Consider the following 19448-nt stretch of genomic DNA (forward strand, 5'->3'; position numbering starts at 1 on the left):
CGAGGTGACTTCGTCCGGTGCCACTCTGGTGCCCACCTAAATCACTGGCTAGTGATTCAGAACTTGGTCCCCTCTGCTTTCAGGTCTTCTTCTTCCTTGATCCAGGCTTGGATCACTACGAACTTTCTTCACTGGCCGCCTGCCAGCAACTCTTTCTTCAGGCTCCTGGTTCTTCAACGTGGGTTTCCGACGCAACTTCAACCCTATGCAGCCGCAGCCCCTGGGCTAGGTAAACCAAGTACTCCGGTGCTTCAGCATAGTCCAACACTCCAAGTGTTCGGATCCACCCTTGTTTTCGACCCACCTAGTCGGGTTCGCCCGAGAACAGTAACTTTGTGACTACTAGCTTCCATAGACTTTTTCCCGCCTTACGCGTGAGAGTTCCCACTCTGCACACGACGTCCACAGGCCTCCTGCAACTAATCTAAGTGTTTAGCATTGTAGGACTAGCGTTTCTAAAGTCTATGAGAATAGTTACTTACCTGCTAGTAGTTCGCATTCCACTTTTATAATTGTGAGAAGTTGGCCTGATGTGCAGTGTTCACTATTCTAGTGATCACTATATATCAGTCCAAACAACCCTTATTGATGATTGGTTGTAAGTCAACCTTATAGACCAGCTATCCTAGTAGCATGGATACGAGCAGTCTAAGGCTAAGACTCTAGAGGGCGTGTTAAGCCAGCTGTTTTACCATCACATTACCCCTTGAACACCCAGTGAAAGGACACCAAACAAGTGTTATGAAAATAAACAATGTATTTATTAGAATCACAACAACCCTGTACTCTTTATGAGGACAGGGTGCTAAGCACACAACAAAACTCTTACGAAAATACTTAAGTTAGCACGTTATACACAAATGCCCGAGGGGCACGAAAAACCATATACTTTAAAAGTGGAATGCGAAATTACTAGCAGGTAAGTACAGTACTAATAGGCTTTGGACTCGCTAGGACTTGACTATAGAATCGTTAGATTACTTCTAGGAGACCTAGGGGACTCGGGTGCAGAGTGTGCACTCTCACGCGGGATGCGGGACAAAGTCTATGGGAGCTAGTAAAGGCAAAGTTAGTGTTCACGGGCGAACCCGACCTGGTAGGGAGAAAACGACAGTGGATCCTGACCCTAGGATAGTGAGGCTATGCTGGGACACCGAAGTGCCGAAGTTACCTAGCCCAGGGGCTGCAGCTGCATAGGTCTGAAAAGACGTCGGGAATCTCGTTGCCGGACCAGGAGCCTGGAAGAAGGAAGTTGCTGGCAGGCGACCAGTGAAGGAAAGTTCGATGGATCCAAGCCTGGATCAAGGAAGAAGAAAACCTGAAAGCAGAGGGGACCAAGTTCTTGAATCACTAGCCAGTGATTAAGTGGGCACCAGGATGGCACCGGGCGAAGTCACCTCGACTAGGTGAGTGGGCGACGCTGGCTCTGCAGATCTCACGGACCAGGAGGCGTTGTCGGCGACCAGGATGGAGAGGCGAGCTGTCCCACGATGGATGAAGCTGTCGGCGTCGAAGTTACCCCGGATTGGGCAACAAGCCTTGGCTAATTCAAGCCCACGCGGTGGACTCAAAATGGCGTCTTGAGTGGACCAGGAGGGTCCGGAGTGCTCCTCTTCTGGAAGGGAGCAAGGGCCAGTCTGGAGCAACCAGACTAGCAGCAGTGATGTCGTCGGGCGTCGTTCAGGAGGCCACAAGCCAGCGGGCTAGTAGCCAAACAACGCGGTGAGCAGTAAAAAGCAGAAGGGCCCCACGCCGATCGTGGAGATGCTGGGGGGCTGCACTTCGGTGCTGGAGCTGCTCAGGGTCGGGGCTTCTCGGACCCCAAAGCACTCACCAGGAAATTACTCGGCGGGCTTGCTGTGCAGAAGTCGTGCAGTCTTGCAGATGGCCGGTCCCTCGAGGTCTCGTCGCACCCACGGTTCTCAGCTGGGCTGTAGAGGTGGGTAGAGGTCAGAGGTGCCAGGGAAGCCGGTTCTCGTCGAGCTGGGCAGTCGGATTCCGGAGGAAGGACTTGCAGCAGACCGCAGTGTTCTTTAGATGGTGCCTGCGGATGCAGGGTGACTACTCCTTAGTCACAAGGGAGAAATCTTAGGAAGAAGTCTTGAGTTCCTTTCGTGGAAAGTAGTTTCAGGATTCAAAGATGATCTGATTTGGAAGGGGGCCAGTTCCTACCTTTATCCTGTAAAAAGGGGCTGGCACGCGACTAAGTCCTGCCCTAGGGGTGGGACTAGGAGGGGGGTGGTTACACCCACTTCCTTGGCGGGCTTTTCCCCAGCACAGGGTCTGGAGTGACCCTGGAACTGGTTCCAGCCAGCCTATGCACAGTGAGCACCGGGGTGCCACGTGCAATCACCTTCCTCTAAAGCCCTGCCTACCTACAATACACAAAACCCTGTCTGGGACGGTGCTGGCACCGCCCCTGGCAGGAAACCCTTTGTCCTTATCTCCTGCTCTGGGAGGACTCCCAGCAGCAGGAGGGCAGACTTGTGTCTCGGTGTCAGCATCCATTTTGTGGAGCTGAGGCTCTGTTTGACTTTAACCGGGGTTAGGGGTTACATACATGTCGTGTCCCTCTAGAAGGGTGGAATGCTAACCCCGTCGCCAGAATTGGCGAGGGGTTAGTATTCCAATTCGTATGACACCTTACTCGACATGTTTTGATAAAGCGATACCAGAGTTGGCATATAACCGCGAGGATTATAATGCACTTAAGAGTATATGGTATGCGATATCATGGAAACGGCCAAGGGATGGATCCCGAAAGCCGCAGACAGGCTCAGCTCATGCCAGAGCACCATCTCACACGATTCCAAGCACTCTGCCTCCAGGATTGTTAAGGCCTGCCATAGGAGTGACTGATAGGAGATCTGTGTGTCCATTTTAGGGTTAGATATAGGTATACTATATCTACAGCAAAGGGTGAGTACACCACCTTGCCCCAGCTGTCGTGCAGCCAGTTGTGTCAGTTTAGTTAGTCAGCCCAGGGGTGGCATAATACATGCTTCAGCCCCTGGGAGACTTCTGGGTACACCTCAGCCCTGGGTACAGGGACTTGGAGAGGGCCCAGTGCCAATTCAGTACTTGAGTACAATTTGGATAGAGAGAACAGCTAGGCTGTGGGTCTGATTAGCAGGCCCACAGCCAGGGAAAGTCGTAAACCAGTGCAGCAAAAAGCAAAAATCTGGGTGATCATAGGATTGCAGACCCTACTCTCCTACATGACCCCCCCCAAACTTTGGGACAATAAACTAACCTTGACCAGGTGAGTCTTCTCACCTGGAGAGCCCATCAGCATTGCTGTGATCAGTACCAGGTCTATGCTCCACTGTAAAATCCATCCCCTGTAGGGAAATGGACCACCTAAGCAGTTTGGGGTTTTCACCCTTCATCTGATTTAGCCACAAGAGGGGCTTATGGTCTGTCTGAATGGTGAAGTGAGTGCCAAACAAGTAGGCCCTCAGCTTCTTCAGGGCCCAGACCACAGCAAAGGCCTCCCTCTCAATAGCTGACCAATTTTTCTCTCTGGGTGTCAACCTTCTACTAATGAAAGCAATAGGCTGATCATTACCATCAAAATTCAGTTGAGACAGAACAGCCCCCACACCCAACTCAGAAGCATCTGTTTGGACAATGAATGGCTTGGAGTAATCTGGACTCTTTAGGATAGGTGCTGTGCACATGGCCTGCTTTAGGTCATTGAATGCTTTCTGACAGCTTGCTGTCCACTGAACTTTCTTTGGCATCTTTTTGCTTGTCAGGTCATTAAGAGGGGTCACTATGGACCCATAATTTCTGACAAACTTCCTATAGTACCCAGTCAGGCCCAAGAAAGCTCGAACCTGAGTCTGGGTGATTGGAGGAGTCCAGTCCTTGATGGCCTGTATCTTACTCTCCAGTGGCTGAACCTGGCCTCCACCTACAAGGTGGCCCAGGTATACAACCTGTGTCTGCCCTATCTGGCACTTTGTGGCCTTGATAGTGAGGCCTGCCTTTTGCAGGGCCTCTAACACTTTCCTCAGGTGGACCAGGTGATCCTCCCAGGTGGAGCTAAAGACAGCAATATCGTCTAGATATGCTGCACAGAAGTCATCCAGCCCAGTGAGGACTTGATTCACCAACCTTTGGAAGGTGGCAGGTGCATTTTTCAGTCCAAAGGTCATTACCACAAATTGATAATGCCCTCCAGGGGTAGAAAATGCTGTCTTGGGTTTGGCCTCCTCAGCTAACCTGATTTGCCAATACCCAGCTGTCAAATCAAATGTACTTAAGAAGTTGGCAGAAGCCAATTTATCTATAAGTTCATCTGCTCTTGGTATTGGGTGGGCATCAGTCTTAGTGACTGCATTGAGGCCTCTGTAGTCTACGCAAAACCTCATCTCTTTCTTACCACCCTGGGTGTGAGGCTTTGGCACTAGAACTACTGGGCTAGCCCAAGGGCTATCTGAGGGCTCAATGACTCCCAGCTCCAACATTTTCTGCACTTCAGTTTTGATGCAGTCTCTAACATGATCAGGCTGTCTGTAGATTTTACTCTTGACAGGCAGACTGTCTCCAGTGTTAACATCATGGGTACACCAATCAGTTTGGCTGGGTGTCAGAGAGAACATATGTCTGAAGGATTGCAAGACTTGCCTGCAATCCTGTTGCTGATGTTCAGTGAGGCTGCCACAAAAGACAACACCATCAACTGATCCATCATCAGGATTCTGAGTGAGCAGGTCTGGGAGAGGGTCACTCTCTTCCTCCTGTCCCTCATCTGTGGCCATGAGCAAGCTCATGTCCTTCCTGTCAACATATGCCTTGAGCCTGTTAACATGGAGCACTCTGAGAGGGCTCCTGGGAGTTCCAAGGTCCACCAAGTAGGTAACCTCTCCCTTTTGCTCAATGATGGTGTGGGGCCCAGACCATTTGTCTTTCAGAGCTGCTGGGGCCACTGGCTCCAGCACCCACACCTTCTGTCCTGGCTGGTACACAGTCAGAACAGCCTTTTGGTCATGCCAAGCTTTTTGAAGTTCCTGGCTGGCCTCAAGGTTTTTAGATGCCTTTTCCATATACTCAGCCATCCTGGAGCGGAGACCAAGTACATAGTCCACTATGTTGGTTGCAGGCTTTTTGAGAGGTCTCTCCCATCCTTCCTTCACCAAACACAGGGGTCCTCTTACAGGATGCCCATACAAAAGCTCAAAAGGGCTGTAGCCAACCCCCTTCTGTGGGACCTCTCTGTAAGCAAACAAGAGGCAGGGGATCAGGACATCCCATCTTCTCCTAAGAGTTTCAGGTAGTCCATGAATCATCCCTTTCAGGGTCCTGTTGAATCTCTCAACAAGCCCATTGCATTGTGGGTGGTAGGGTGTGGTGAACTTGTAGTTTACACCACACTCCTTCCACATTGCAGTCAGATATCCTGACATGAAGTTTGTACCTCTGTCAGAAACGACCTCCTTAGGGAAACCCACTCTGGAGAACACTCCAACTAGGGCTCTTGCCACTACAGGTGCTGTAGTGGTCCTAAGGGGAATAGCTTCAGGATACCTGGTGGCATGATCCACCACCACCAGTATAAACTTGTGCCCTGATGCTGTCTGGGGTTCCATTGGACCAACAATGTCAATCCCCACTCTTTCAAAGGGAACCCCCACCACAGGTAGTGGTATGAGAGGGGCCTTTGTTGTGCCACCTGACTTACCACTGGCTTGGCAAGTGACACAGGAGCGACAAAACTCCTTGGTATTCTCATTCATATGGGGCCAGTGAAAGTGTGAGACAAGCCTGTCCCAAGTCTTTGTCTGACCTAAATGACCTGCAAGGGGAATCTCATGGGCCAAGGTGAGAAGGAAACCTCTCAGAGACAAGGGGATGACCAGCCTCCTGGTTGCACCAGGCTTGGGGTCTCTTGACTCAGAGTACAGGAGTCCATCTTCCCAGTATACCCTGTGGGCACCTGTGGCATTCCCTGCAGCCTCAGCAGCAGCCTGCTGTCTGAGGGGTTCAAGGGAAGGGCAGCTCAACTGTTCCTTCCCCAGGTCTGCTCTGGAGGGTCCCCCTGAGCCCAGAAACTCAACTTGATCAAGTTCAAGCTCTTTAGGCTCAGTTTCCCTCAGCTCTTCCAGATCAGCCTCCTCAGAGACTTGATCCTCAACCTGGGGCAAGGGGGAAGGCAAAGCCTTACCCTTACTGCTCTTCTTCTTGGAAGGTGTCTGGTCCATAATTTCAGGATCCAGCACCTGTTCAGTGGGGCATCTTCTGGCCTGTGACCTAGTCACAGCAAGCACATGTGCTGGCAAGCCTAACATTTCCATGTGAGTCCTCTGCTCCACTTCTGACCATTGTGATGACTCCAAATCATTGCCCAACAAACAATCAACTGGGAGGTCTGAACTGACTACAACTTTCTTTTGTCCCTTCACTCCACCCCAGGAGAAAGCCACAATTGCCACACTATGACTTCCCGACGGCCCCCCAGCGCCTAGAGACCCTTACGGGTGATTGTGCGCTTTACAAATGTGGACTTTACTTTTTACTTTATGACTAGTAGTGACATTGCTGGCATTGGTCACCAGGAAATCAGTACCTGGCATGATCTGTCCAGGGTCCACAAAGTTAGGTGTCACCATGGTGACACTGGCACAAGTGTCCCTATAGGCCTGAGCCATTTTGCCATTAATCAAAGGCGTCTGCCTGTATTTGCCCAAAGTATTGGGACTTATCTCAGGGGTTATATCCATATCCCCTGTACAGACAAGGACAGCCTGAGTGAGTGTGCCAACTAAGTTGTCAGACCCCTCAGTTCCCAAGGTTAACCCAACTAATGCCTTGGGAGGTACACTACCACTACTGACTGTACTAGGGGGTGCAGTTGCCTTAGGGGCTGTAGTGGCAGGAGTTTGTCCTCCTCTTTTGGTGCACTCACTAAACCAGTGAGATTTACTTTTGCAGTACTGGCACCACCTTTTTGACTGGCCTTCTTGAGTCTTCTTCTTCTGGGAAGCCTGACCCCCACCCTCTTTGGTTTGTTGGGGACCTGGTGAAGACTTCTGGTCATTTTGCTCATTCTTAACATTACCCTTCTGGTCTGCTTTCTTCTGACCACCCTGGTTCTGGTTCTGGTTCTGCTTGATCCTTGTCCTGACCCATTTGTCTGCCTTCTTTCCCAATTCTTGGGGAGAGGTCAGATCTGAATCAACAAGGTGCTGGTGCAACAACTGGTTCTGACAATTGTTTAAAATTTGTTCTCTCATCATTAGATTATACAATCCTGTGTAATCTGTAACCTTGCTACCCAGCAACCAGCCCTCCAAAGCCTTAGTGGCACAATCCACAAAGTCAGACCAGTCCTGAGACTGAGTTTTCTGGGTGTCTCTGAACAGCAACCTGTACTGCTCAGTGGTTAAACCAAACCCATCAACCAGTGTATTCTTCAGGACCTGGTAATTGTTAGCATCCTCTACTCTTGTAGTGAGGAGCGTATCTCTACCTTTACCATCAAAGGAAAGCCACAGTATAGCTGCCCACTGACTCTGGGGAATGCACTGCACAGTGCAGGCCCTCTCCAGAGCAGCCATCCATTTCTGGATATCATCCCCTTGCTTAAAGGGGGGCACTATTTTAGTCAGGTGTTTAGTATCTAAACCCTTCTCTCTATCTCTTGGGAGATTGCTGCCACCAGTGGGAGCTAGCCCACTCATCTGCTGCTCTCTAGCAAAGGCAAGCTTCTCTTTGGCCAGGGCAAGTTCTTCCCTTTCAATCCTCAGTTCAGCTTGTCTCATCCTAGCTTCATGCTCCCTTCTCTGAGGGGAAGTAAATCTCCTCTGTGGAGGATTCCTTCTCCCCTGAGAAGAGGCATTAGAGTGCAGAGATCTATTGGAGTCCCTAGAAAGAGATCTATCTCTCCTAACTCCAAGGTTAGGCCCACTTCGGGTCAGTACTGGGGGTCCCCCAGATCCTAGCCCAAGTAAGTCTAAGTTGGCCCTGGTTAGCCTTCTGACTACCTCAAGACCTTTGTCTACCTCATCCCCAGAGAGTTCCTCCTGATCCTCCTCCTCCTCAACTGCAGTAGCAGTGTTGGGGAGGTCTGGATCCCCAGAGGTTCCCTCTAAGGCTGGCATGTTCTCATGTAACTGAGAAAGCTTTCTGGCATCATATGTCTCTAAGAGACCTATCAGAAAGGGAATGGTGGGGTTAGACCCCTGCTTCAGTTTCCTGGAGACACAGATCTGTCTCATCTCCTGGAAACTGAGAGCTGCATTTCTTGAAGTGACCTGTGGGGGGTCAACACTGACCAGGGGAGTCTCAGTAGATTCTCCCTGGGTAGACATGCTTTTCTAGTGAGGTGTAAGTGGTGCACTTACCTACACTATGTGTTTGCCTACTGATCCCTTGCTAGAGTTGTAGTTTAGGGTGTGCTAGGCCCTAGGAGCTACAACAGCTGGTTCAGTAGAACTCAGAGTATTCTAAGCTAAGTTATATGTACCTTTAGTACTTATGTGATCTTTCACAAGATATTCTTAGGGCATGTGTGGTAAAACAACAGCAAGCTCAAATCCCAACCGCTGCTCACCAATGTGAGAAGTTGGCCTGATGTGCAGTGTTCACTATTCTAGTGATCACTATATATCAGTCCAAACAACCCTTATTGATGATTGGTTGTAAGTCAACCTTATAGACCAGCTATCCTAGTAGCATGGATACGAGCAGTCTAAGGCTAAGACTCTAGAGGGCGTGTTAAGCCAGCTGTTTTACCATCACATTACCCCTTGAACACCCAGTGAAAGGACACCACACAAGTGTTATGAAAATAAACAATGTATTTATTAGAATCACAACAACCCTGTACTCTTTATGAGGACAGGGTGCTAAGCACACAACAAAACTCTTACGAAAATACTTAAGTTAGCACGTTATACACAAATGCCCGAGGGGCACGAAAAACTATATACTTTAAAAGTGGAATGCGAAATTACTAGCAGGTAAGTACAGTACTAATAGGCTTTGGACTCGCTAGGACTTGACTATAGAATCGTTAGATTACTTCTAGGAGACCTAGGGGACTCGGGTGCAGAGTGTGCACTCTCACGCGGGATGCGGGACAAAGTCTATGGGAGCTAGTAAAGGCAAAGTTAGTGTTCACGGGCGAACCCGACCTGGTAGGGAGAAAACGACAGTGGATCCTGACCCTAGGATAGTGAGGCTATGCTGGGACACCGAAGTGCCGAAGTTACCTAGCCCAGGGGCTGCAGCTGCATAGGTCTGAAAAGACGTCGGGAATCTCGTTGCCGGACCAGGAGCCTGGAAGAAGGAAGTTGCTGGCAGGCGACCAGTGAAGGAAAGTTCGATGGATCCAAGCCTGGATCAAGGAAGAAGAAAACCTGAAAGCAGAGGGGACCAAGTTCTTGAATCACTAGCCAGTGATTAAGTGGGCACCAGGATGGCACCGGGCGAAGTCACCTCGACTAGGTGAGTGGGCGACGCTGGCTCTGCAGATCTCACGGACCAGGAGGCGTTGTCGGCGACCAGGATGGAGAGGCGAGCTGTCCCACGATGGATGAAGCTGTCGGCGTCGAAGTTACCCCGGATTGGGCAACAAGCCTTGGCTAATTCAAGCCCACGCGGTGGACTCAAAATGGCGTCTTGAGTGGACCAGGAGGGTCCGGAGTGCTCCTCTTCTGGAAGGGAGCAAGGGCCAGTCTGGAGCAACCAGACTAGCAGCATTGATGTCGTCGGGCGTCGTTCAGGAGGCCACAAGCCAGCGGGCTAGTAGCCAAACAACGCGGTGAGCAGTAAAAAGCAGAAGGGCCCCACGCCGATCGTGGAGATGCTGGGGGGCTGCACTTCGGTGCTGGAGCTGCTCAGGGTCGGGGCTTCTCGGACCCCAAAGCACTCACCAGGAAATTACTCGGCGGGCTTGCTGTGCAGAAGTCGTGCAGTCTTGCAGATGGCCGGTCCCTCGAGGTCTCGTCGCACCCACGGTTCTCAGCTGGGCTGTAGAGGTGGGTAGAGGTCAGAGGTGCCAGGGAAGCCGGTTCTCGTCGAGCTGGGCAGTCGGATTCCGGAGGAAGGACTTGCAGCAGACCGCAGTGTTCTTTAGATGGTGCCTGCGGATGCAGGGTGACTACTCCTTAGTCACAAGGGAGAAATCTTAGGAAGAAGTCTTGAGTTCCTTTCGTGGAAAGTAGTTTCAGGATTCAAAGATGATCTGATTTGGAAGGGGGCCAGTTCCTACCTTTATCCTGTAAAAAGGGGCTGGCACGCGACTAAGTCCTGCCCTAGGGGTGGGACTAGGAGGGGGGTGGTTACACCCACTTCCTTGGCGGGCTTTTCCCCAGCACAGGGTCTGGAGTGACCCTGGAACTGGTTCCAGCCAGCCTATGCACAGTGAGCACCGGGGTGCCACGTGCAGTCACCTTCCTCTAAAGCCCTGCCTACCTACAATACACAAAACCCTGTCTGGGACGGTGCTGGCACCGCCCCTGGCAGGAAACCCTTTGTCCTTATCTCCTGCTCTGGGAGGACTCCCAGCAGCAGGAGGGCAGACTTGTGTCTCGGTGGCAGCATCCATTTTGTGGAGCTGAGGCTCTGTTTGACTTTAACCGGGGTTAGGGGTTACATACATGTCGTGTCCCTCTAGAAGGGTGGAATGCTAACCCCGTCGCCAGAATTGGCGAGGGGTTAGTATTCCAATTCGTATGACACCTTACTCGACATGTTTTGATAAAGCGATACCAGAGTTGGCATATAACCGCGAGGATTATAATGCACTTAAGAGTATATGGTATGCGATATCATGGAAACGGCCAAGGGATGGATCCCGAAAGCCGCAGACAGGCTCAGCTCATGCCAGAGCACCATCTCACACGATTCCAAGCACTCTGCCTCGGGGATTGTTAAGGCCTGCCATAGGAGTGACTGATAGGAGATCTGTGTGTCCATTTTAGGGTTAGATATAGGTATACTATATCTACAGCAAAGGGTGAGTACACCACCTTGCCCCAGCTGTCGTGCAGCCAGTTGTGTCAGTTTAGTTAGTCAGCCCAGGGGTGGCATAATACATGCTTCAGCCCCTGGGAGACTTCTGGGTACACCTCAGCCCTGGGTACAGGGACTTGGAGAGGGCCCAGTGCCAATTCAGTACTTGAGTACAATTTGGATAGAGAGAACAGCTAGGCTGTGGGTCTGATTAGCAGGCCCACAGCCAGGGAAAGTCGTAAACCAGTGCAGCAAAAAGCAAAAATCTGGGTGATCATAGGATTGCAGACCCTACTCTCCTACAGTAATATATGGTTTTTCGTGCCCCTAGGGCATTTGTGTAAATTGTGCGACTTAAAGTATTTTCGTAAGAGTTTTGTTGTGTGCTTAGCTCCCTGACTCATAAAGAGTTCAGGATAGTCTTGTTATAAATAAATATCTGTTTATTTTCATAACAACTTGTGTGGTGTCCTTTCACTTGGTGTTCAAGGGGTAATGTGATGGTAAAACAGCTGGCTTAACACACCCTCTAGAGTATTAGCCTTAGACTGCTCGTATCCATGCTACTAGGATAGCTGGTCTATAAGGTTGACTTACAACCAATCATCAATAAGGGTTGTTTGGACTGATACAAAGTGCTCACTAGAATAGTGAACATTATATATCAGGCCAACTTCTCACAGGGAGGTTTACTACTAATGGCTTTCTTAGAACTAGTTTTCTTCTTACTTTTATGTGGAATTAAAGGTGAAGGCCTCACCTTCTCACCGAGTTCGGCTGAATCTAGAACCCCCTGCTGTTTTAGCTCTAGTTTTGACCTCAGCTGGTATCTATTCTTGACTACCTCTCCTCAGCTCTTTGCCTGCTTACTGTTTGCCCGGTCTCTCCCCTTATACTCTAAGACTCTAGTGGCTTTGGCTGAATATAGTTCTACTTGCGTGGAAGTTTCAGTATCAGACACAAAATCTGTGCTCCCTTCCCTCTGGTTCAACAGAACTGGCACTACTACTTCTGCTACAGGTGAAGCTGCCTCCATACGAACACTACCCTTAGCAGAAGTAACTGGAGAAACTAGGGAAAGGTACTTATTAATTGAAAAATGCCCCCAGCAGACAGGTCCTCTGTAGTGCTGCAGTGGAAAAACGCTTCTCCTGCGCTGCAAAATGTCCCACTTCCAAATAACCCCCTCCTGAATCCCACCACAGCATCTTAATTTGGCACTTATCTTAGGTTTGCAGGGGTGCCTTGGACAAACTCCCACGTTTGTAGTAGACTCCGCCGCCGAGTTTCCCAGGTCTGCTCTAGCCGTTCTTGCTGCCTTGTCTCTCACGTCCTGCGTCCGCCCTTCCTCCACGTCCTCACAGCTTGCGCCTGCTGCAACCATCCCCCTGCTCCAGGGTCCTAGCGCTGGCCGCCGACCACAGCCACCGTAGATTTCCATCGCCTCAGATCTCCTCGTCCGCTAGTAGCAAGTAAGTGCAAGAAAAAAACCTTGTTTTCCTGCTAAAATCGTACATGCAGGCTTCGCGCTACCTGTTCTCACCGTAGGGGGTCTATCGGGACATCCCTTCCGTCAGTCCGATGGGCTCAGGTGAAGAGCTCCGCGACAGCCGCTAGCCTGCCGCCGCCATGTTCCCTCGAGTACCGGTGATCGGCATTCGCTAATTAATTGACTATTGTTCCTTTGTTTCATACTTTTTAACTTCTTGCACAAGAAAAGAGTCAAGCTAGGTAGGCAGTGAAGATAGGTATTATACTTATAGGTATATAGGTGTTGCTAGGTTGCTATTGGTTGATTATATATGTACTACCTTTTTTTATCCCATTGGCTGTGTTCTTAAGCTGAATGGGATTTTTAGTATTTCTTTATATCTTGACTGCTGCTATGAAATATAAATGTAAAAACAACAATTGAGGGACAGAATGCTGTACAATGTCAAACATTCACCATAGTACAGAGATCTGGGCCTAAATCCATCGTTTTTTTTAGCAACCCATGCCATTCCTGTCTAAACACAGCAATATGCAAACCAGTCTTGACCCTTCTCCCCATGGGAACAGTCCAGCCCGAACTGCCAGGCCAGGTCCTCCCTGGACCGGAAACAACTATACTGGTACCTGTTTCAGAGTACCACCCCTCATCAATCAGGTTAGCTTGACTCCAGCGGCATGGAGAGCACGGGACCAACGTCTGGGAATACTCTCCCACTCGGGGTGACAAATAAAAAGAAAGCTCAATTGATGGACAGAATGCTGAACAATGTCAAACGTTCACCCCAGTACAGAGATCTGGGCCCAAATCCATAGTTTGTGTTGCTCCCCATGCCATTCCAGTTTAAACTCAGCCACATGCAACTCAGTCGTGAACCTGCTCCCCATGGGAACAGTCCAGCCCAAACTGTCAGGCCAGGTCCTCCCTGAACCGGAAACAAGCATCCTGGGACCAGTTTCAGGTTATCACCCCTCATCAGCCAAGCTAGCTTGACTTCATTGGCATTGAGAGTACGGGACCTACGTCTGGATATACCCGTCTCACTCGAGGTGACAAATGCAAAACAACAATTGATGGACAGAATGCTGAACAATGTCAAACATTCGCCCCAGTATAGGGGTTATTTTTAATGATAAATTTTTTTCCCACATTTTATTTCCCACCCTCTCCCCCATTACATGGACAAGGCACAATGCGTTTCATAAGGCAGCCACATACTCAGCTACGTATAAAAGAAAAAAGGGAAAATGAAATATTACAATATATATACTACATACAGATCCAATCATAATATATACGGATACAAATAATATATGTTAACATTCCATAATACATATATTTCTCTAAATACCTTATTCAGTTCCAACCTTCCATTGGATCAGAGGACCCCAGATTTGCATACCCAGCTTTTTACCCTTTCTCCCTTTCCTAGAGTAAATAGCTGTTTCCAATTTTTGTATTGACAAAGTTTTCCCAAGCCATTGATGATACGTTGGAGGATTTGGATCTAACCAAGTTGAGGCCACAAGCAGTCTAAAAATCGACATTGCTACAAACAGAAAATATTTACAATTAATTTGTCCGTTGGGGGATATTCCCAACAAAATGGTTGCTGAGTCCAACTCTATTGTTGTGTCTAAGGCATTCCGAAAAAAATTCCCGATATCTTGTTTTATCTTATCTAAATGTGGACAGGTAGAGAAAATATGTAACAAATTGGCCTCCATACTGCCACATCTAAAACACGAGATGCCCGACACAGCCCCCCATTGAGCAATTTTCCATGGCGTATAATACAAATGATACAAACCCCAAGCTAAATGTAAACACAACGGTGTAGAGTTTTTCGCACGTCCTGACTTTTGCCACACCACGGTGGAAAGAAGGTGGAGGATGAGGCAGCTCATTACTCCATTTCAAAATATAGGTTGTGAGGCTTACCTTCTGTATCCCGCTCGTCTGAAGATTGGTGTAAATGGGAACTTTAAAATGTTCTATTCTGAGATACTTGCACAAGAATATCTTAACTTTCTGCAAGATCTACGGAAAACAAGGCACAAGGAGAATGTTGAGAATAATGATTATGCAGTTGCTCTTAGGGATATTCCCCAAAAGAAACAAAGATAAATATAGTATGGAAAATAGAGACTGTGTCTGGTAATTTTTGGAGACGAAAAGCTACATATGAGGACTTATTTAAAATAATAGAGGAAGCGGTTTGCTCAAGGTCTATGAAAAATTTATTTGTTGTTTTTTCCCTCTTTATTGGAAGAATTTCTTTAGTTGTAGCTTTTTCTGCTTCAATAAGTAAAGATTGGTATTAATATAAGAAGAATTGGGGTAGAGGTTGAGCACGAATAGGGGTGGTATTCGTTGTACACACACTGAGCACAGTAAGATGAAGGGAAAGTTAGGGGGTTGACGGGTTTGACATCCAGGAGGCAAAAGTCGGCCAGACATAGGTCCGTTGGACCTATTTGCCTGTAGGGGGGTGGGACTCTGAGGGTGGGCAGTCTGGGGTGGGGCTGGGGACGGGTAGGGAAATGGACAGGGCACAAAGGCACAAGACTCTTAAGAGGATTTGACAAAAGTAATTTGTATCAACTGTATGATATGGGTAGTGATACTGAAGATGTGGAAGAAAACGTTGAAATTAACAAGGAAGTCTATTTATGTAGTGAGCTAGGCCTCGTATTGTATATCATTTTTAGAACATTAAATAAAAGCAAGCAGATTGGGTATGAAGAGAACTGGCTGGGGGAAAAAAATAAAATGAAAAATGTCTATTAGATTAGTGACATGGAATGTATGCGGCCTAAATGATGTAACGAAAAGGCAGAAGATAGGAATACGGCTACGGCAAATGAATGTAGATTTTGTGTTTCTTCAGGAGACACATGTAATGAGTACCCAGGAGATCTATCTAAATCAGCTGGGGTTTCAATTAATAGTTGCTTCTAAACAAGGAGTAAAACAGAGAGGGGTAGCGATTCTATCGAGGGATAAAAGTGTAGTAACCAGGAGAAAGTTAAGAGATAATTGGGGGAGATGGGCGATGGTAGAGGTACTATTAGGGGGTGTGTGGACAACATTAGTTGCAGTATATGGTTCTACACAGGACAATCCAGAAATTTTGCAATTTTTGGATTCTGAGTTGGCAGACTGGGCCCCTCGAGTTATCATAGGTGGAGACTTAAATATTGATGGAGCGGAGGGTCTAGGTTCAGGTTCAATAAGACAGTATAAGGGTAGGAAAAAAAAGGTCTACAAGGCCCTTATTGATCTTCTAGAAAATAATACACTGCGAGATGCCTGGGGGTCAATTAGATCGAAACAACTTGGTTATACATATTATTCAGCACCGCATCAGATATGCGTTAGGCTGGATTACTTTCTGGTCTCCAATGATTTAATTAGTATAGTGGAAATTGATAGACTTCCTCGGATACTTAGTGACCACAATCCCCTAATCCTAACGATAAAGCAGAGTGGGGGAACAACAATAAGAAGGGAGTGGACATTCGAAAGGGGATTGCTTTTAGATGATGATTATATAAAACATATGTCTAAATGGATTACCGAATTCTTTGAATATAATAGAGGAACCGCTGCAGTTGGCATAGTATGGGATGCCTTTAAGGCAGGAGCACGCGGTGAAACGTGTAGTTATAGCGCCTTTAAGAGGAAAACAGAAAGACTGCAATATAAGGAGAAAGAGGGAAAAGTACTGGAGGCAGAAGAACAACTTAATAACTGTGTAATAAGGGGCGAGCCGATTGAACAATTCGTAATAGAATTACTGAAGGTGAAAAGTGAGGCAGAGGAAGAACTTGCTAATAAATCCGCAAAGCAATACACAATCAGAAGGGAGAGATGTTACGAGTTCAGTGAGAAAATAGGGCGAGTCCTTGCTATACGAACCAGACAGATAGCGGCGGCAGGGATGATTAAGGAAATAAAAGATGAAAAGGGACAATTACATTCAGATCCAGAAGAAATTCGGGAGGTCTTTAGGAAGTTTTACCAATCTTTATAAGATGAGAAAGACCCCAGTAGTATCGATAGAATAAATGAATATCTCCAGAACATCGAGGCAAAAATTATATCCCCTGAAGATGCAGAGGAATTAGAGACCGTGTTGGACGAAACTGAGATTAAAGAAGCAATGACTGCTCTACCCTCGGGGAAGGCTGCTGGACCTGACCAGCTACCGATTGAGTTTTATAAAACTTTCTGGGGATGTTTAGGCAATAATCTAACTCAAATGTTTCAAGCTGCACAAAGTGGGGTATCCATTCCTAAATCCTGGAGCGGGGCAGATATAGTCTTAATTTTAAAAAAAGAAAAGCCTCCGAATGAACCAGGTTCGTACCGCCCAATAACATTGATGAATAATGATACCAAAATTTATTCGAAGGCACTGGCTGCAAGATTTGCAAGAATTATAAGTAACTTGGTTAGTGATAACCAACATGGGTTTATTCCTGGTAGAGGGACAACTCACCATATTAGAAAAGTTATAACTTTATTTGATGTGGCGGAGGTAGCAGGAGACCCGATGGCAGTTATGCTTTTGGATGCGGAAAAAGCATTTGATCGGGTCTCCTGGCAGTATTTGTGGCAGACCCTAGTTAGAGTTGGGATTAGAGGAGGTTATTTGAAAGCAATCCAGACTCTATATGTGGACCCAGGTGCAGCATTAAGGATAAACGGTGGTATAACTGGACAATTTAAAATCAAGAGAGGAACCCGTCAGGGTTGTCCTTTCTCTCCCCTGCTATTTGCCATTTATATGGATCCTTTAATACGGAAGATAGAATCAGCACCAGAGATCACCCCAGTCAATACAGTTCTTGGGCCATGCAAGATATTAGCCTATGCTGACGATGTTGCGGTGATAACACCTTGCCCTACGGAAGCAGCCACATTTGTAGAGGCCGAGGCCTTAAGATTGGACAGGTCTCAGGGTACTCATTGAACGCGTCTAAAACTCAGATTATCAAAAACTCTTTTACACCTTGTGAAGATAGAAGAGTAGTGTCGGCAGGGAAATACCTCGGAATTAATATTATGTCTAATTTAGATAGTTTGGTGGATAATAATATTGCCCCAGTAATTGAAAAGGCAAGAAAAGATCTGGATCGTTATGAGAACTTACATTTATCATTAGTTGGGCGAGTTAATATTATTAAAATGTTGATCCTACCCAAACTGTTGTATCTTTTTAGGGCAATCCCTCTTTTAATTGAAAATAAGTGGTTTAAAACTTGCGAAAGTATGGTAAATCGGTTTATTTGGGCCAGAGGTAAAACCCGGAGGGCATTGAGGTTTATGTCCCTTCCTAGGGAGAGAGGGGGGTGGTCACTGCCGGATCTAAAGGTATATTATTGGGCTGCAGCAATACAAGGAATGGTTGGATTAATTGGGGGGGCTGAGATGGATGGATGGGATAAGACAGGCTCGTTGGCTATATATGGTCTAGCTCTGGGTACAAATGCTGAAAATATTTTTTTAAGATTTACTGATGGAAGTTATTTTAAAAGAACACGTTTCAAGATAATTATGGCGGCCTACAGTATTTGGAAAGGATTTTCCAAAAAAGTTGGAATAGGGAAATATAGTGTATATACTAGATTCAAAAATAATCCCTCATTACCTAGGGCTGTGTTTTCAGGAATGGTATATGAAGAATGGGAGATTCGAGGCATAAGAATGATTGGCGATATGTGGGACGATAATGGCATCTTACAATTTATAGATTTGAAAAATAAGTATATGTTAAATACAAATCATTTCTTTAAATACCTTCAAATAAGGAGCTGTATATTAAATAAAAAAGGGGGAGCTCTAGGCTTTGGGAGGAGTATAATGATGGATCTCATACAAAAAGGTAATGACTGTACTATAAAATGATTTTATTTAGAAATGATAAAGTTAAAAAAGGATGATCTTGACAAATGGATAATTAAATGGTCCTCAGATTTAGATATAGCTAGAGAAAGAGATATTTTCTCTGAATCACTTGAGATGGGATGTAAATTACTATGCCCAGTATAGGGGTTAAATGTAAAGCAAGATTAGAAAGCATAATACTTGCATCTGTGGCTTTATAATAATTAAGACTATCCTTCATAAATTACTCGGAAAATCTACATTAACGTGACAAATTGTTATCTGAATCATCAACGGATGGTTCCTCTTTTGTGATTGATAGCCTACGCAGCAGACCCATGTGAAAGAATGCACTAAGAATACAATCCAGTGCCATAAAAATGTTTTTATCCCACTTGAATCCCTGAGTTTTGATTATGAAGAGAGTCATGTGATTGAAACAAGTATGTCACCTCCCATGTGACGGACAGTTGACAACGAAAATGTGTTTAAAGGAGGGGATGCAATGTTAACATTATCCAAAATATTGGAACTTTACCTCGACAGTGAGATGAGGTTGCGGGCAACACTATCCAAGGGTGCGAGTATAACCACAAGGCGCGCGCACACACACCGCAATCACAAGACCTGTCAAGAAATCGCCAGTAAGCAAATCTGCATTACAAGAGACTACATTTCAGTAAATGTTGTGATTAGGTCGCTGGACGTACCTACGGTCTGCCCACAAGGCCAATCGTTACACTGTTCCAATGTTGTATGGTAAGCTGAACGCACACTGTCAGCACATCCTGGGGGCTCCAATGTTTACCGATGAATGTTTAGTATTTCTCAGCCCAGCGTCATAAACCTTGAGTAGGCGGAACGTATCCCGTGACGTCGTAGTTTTAGGTGAACCATCCAATGGTGTGAGTTCCGCCCTTAGTCCCAAGAAGCAAGGCACATTTACCTACGCCTAACATGGCTACCACGTGACAGATTACAAGGTACGCGGTCTAGCTTTTACGTAGCGTTGGATGTAGTAATCACAGTCTGAGTTTGTTTCGAGATGAAAGTAGGACAAATCGAGACGTGTTATTCAGCAAAAGATTTTCCGCCTTCTATG

General features: G+C 47.0%; 1 protein-coding gene across 9 annotated transcripts in view; it reads right to left on the minus strand.

The window, feature by feature from the left end:
* UMAD1 (UBAP1-MVB12-associated (UMA) domain containing 1) overlaps positions 1 to 19284 on the minus strand; it is a 181339-nt gene extending 162055 nt beyond the window's left edge. For 2 of the 9 annotated variants that reach the window (XM_078663698.1, XM_078663699.1), the window contains exons 1-2: positions 19057 to 19221; positions 18885 to 18973 (exon numbers count right to left, since the gene is read on the minus strand). The gene's annotated coding sequence lies outside the window, so the exon portion shown is untranslated. Of the gene's footprint in view, positions 1 to 14395; positions 14495 to 18884; positions 18974 to 19056 lie in introns of those variants that run through there. The other 7 variants (XM_078663700.1, XM_078663708.1, XM_078663705.1 and 4 more) reach the window with 7 other exon arrangements.
* Between the last annotated feature and the right edge of the window lie 164 nt (positions 19285 to 19448).

This window comes from Lissotriton helveticus, chromosome 10, assembly GCF_964261635.1.
Source record: "Lissotriton helveticus chromosome 10, aLisHel1.1, whole genome shotgun sequence".
Lineage (NCBI taxonomy): Eukaryota > Metazoa > Chordata > Amphibia > Caudata > Salamandridae > Lissotriton > Lissotriton helveticus.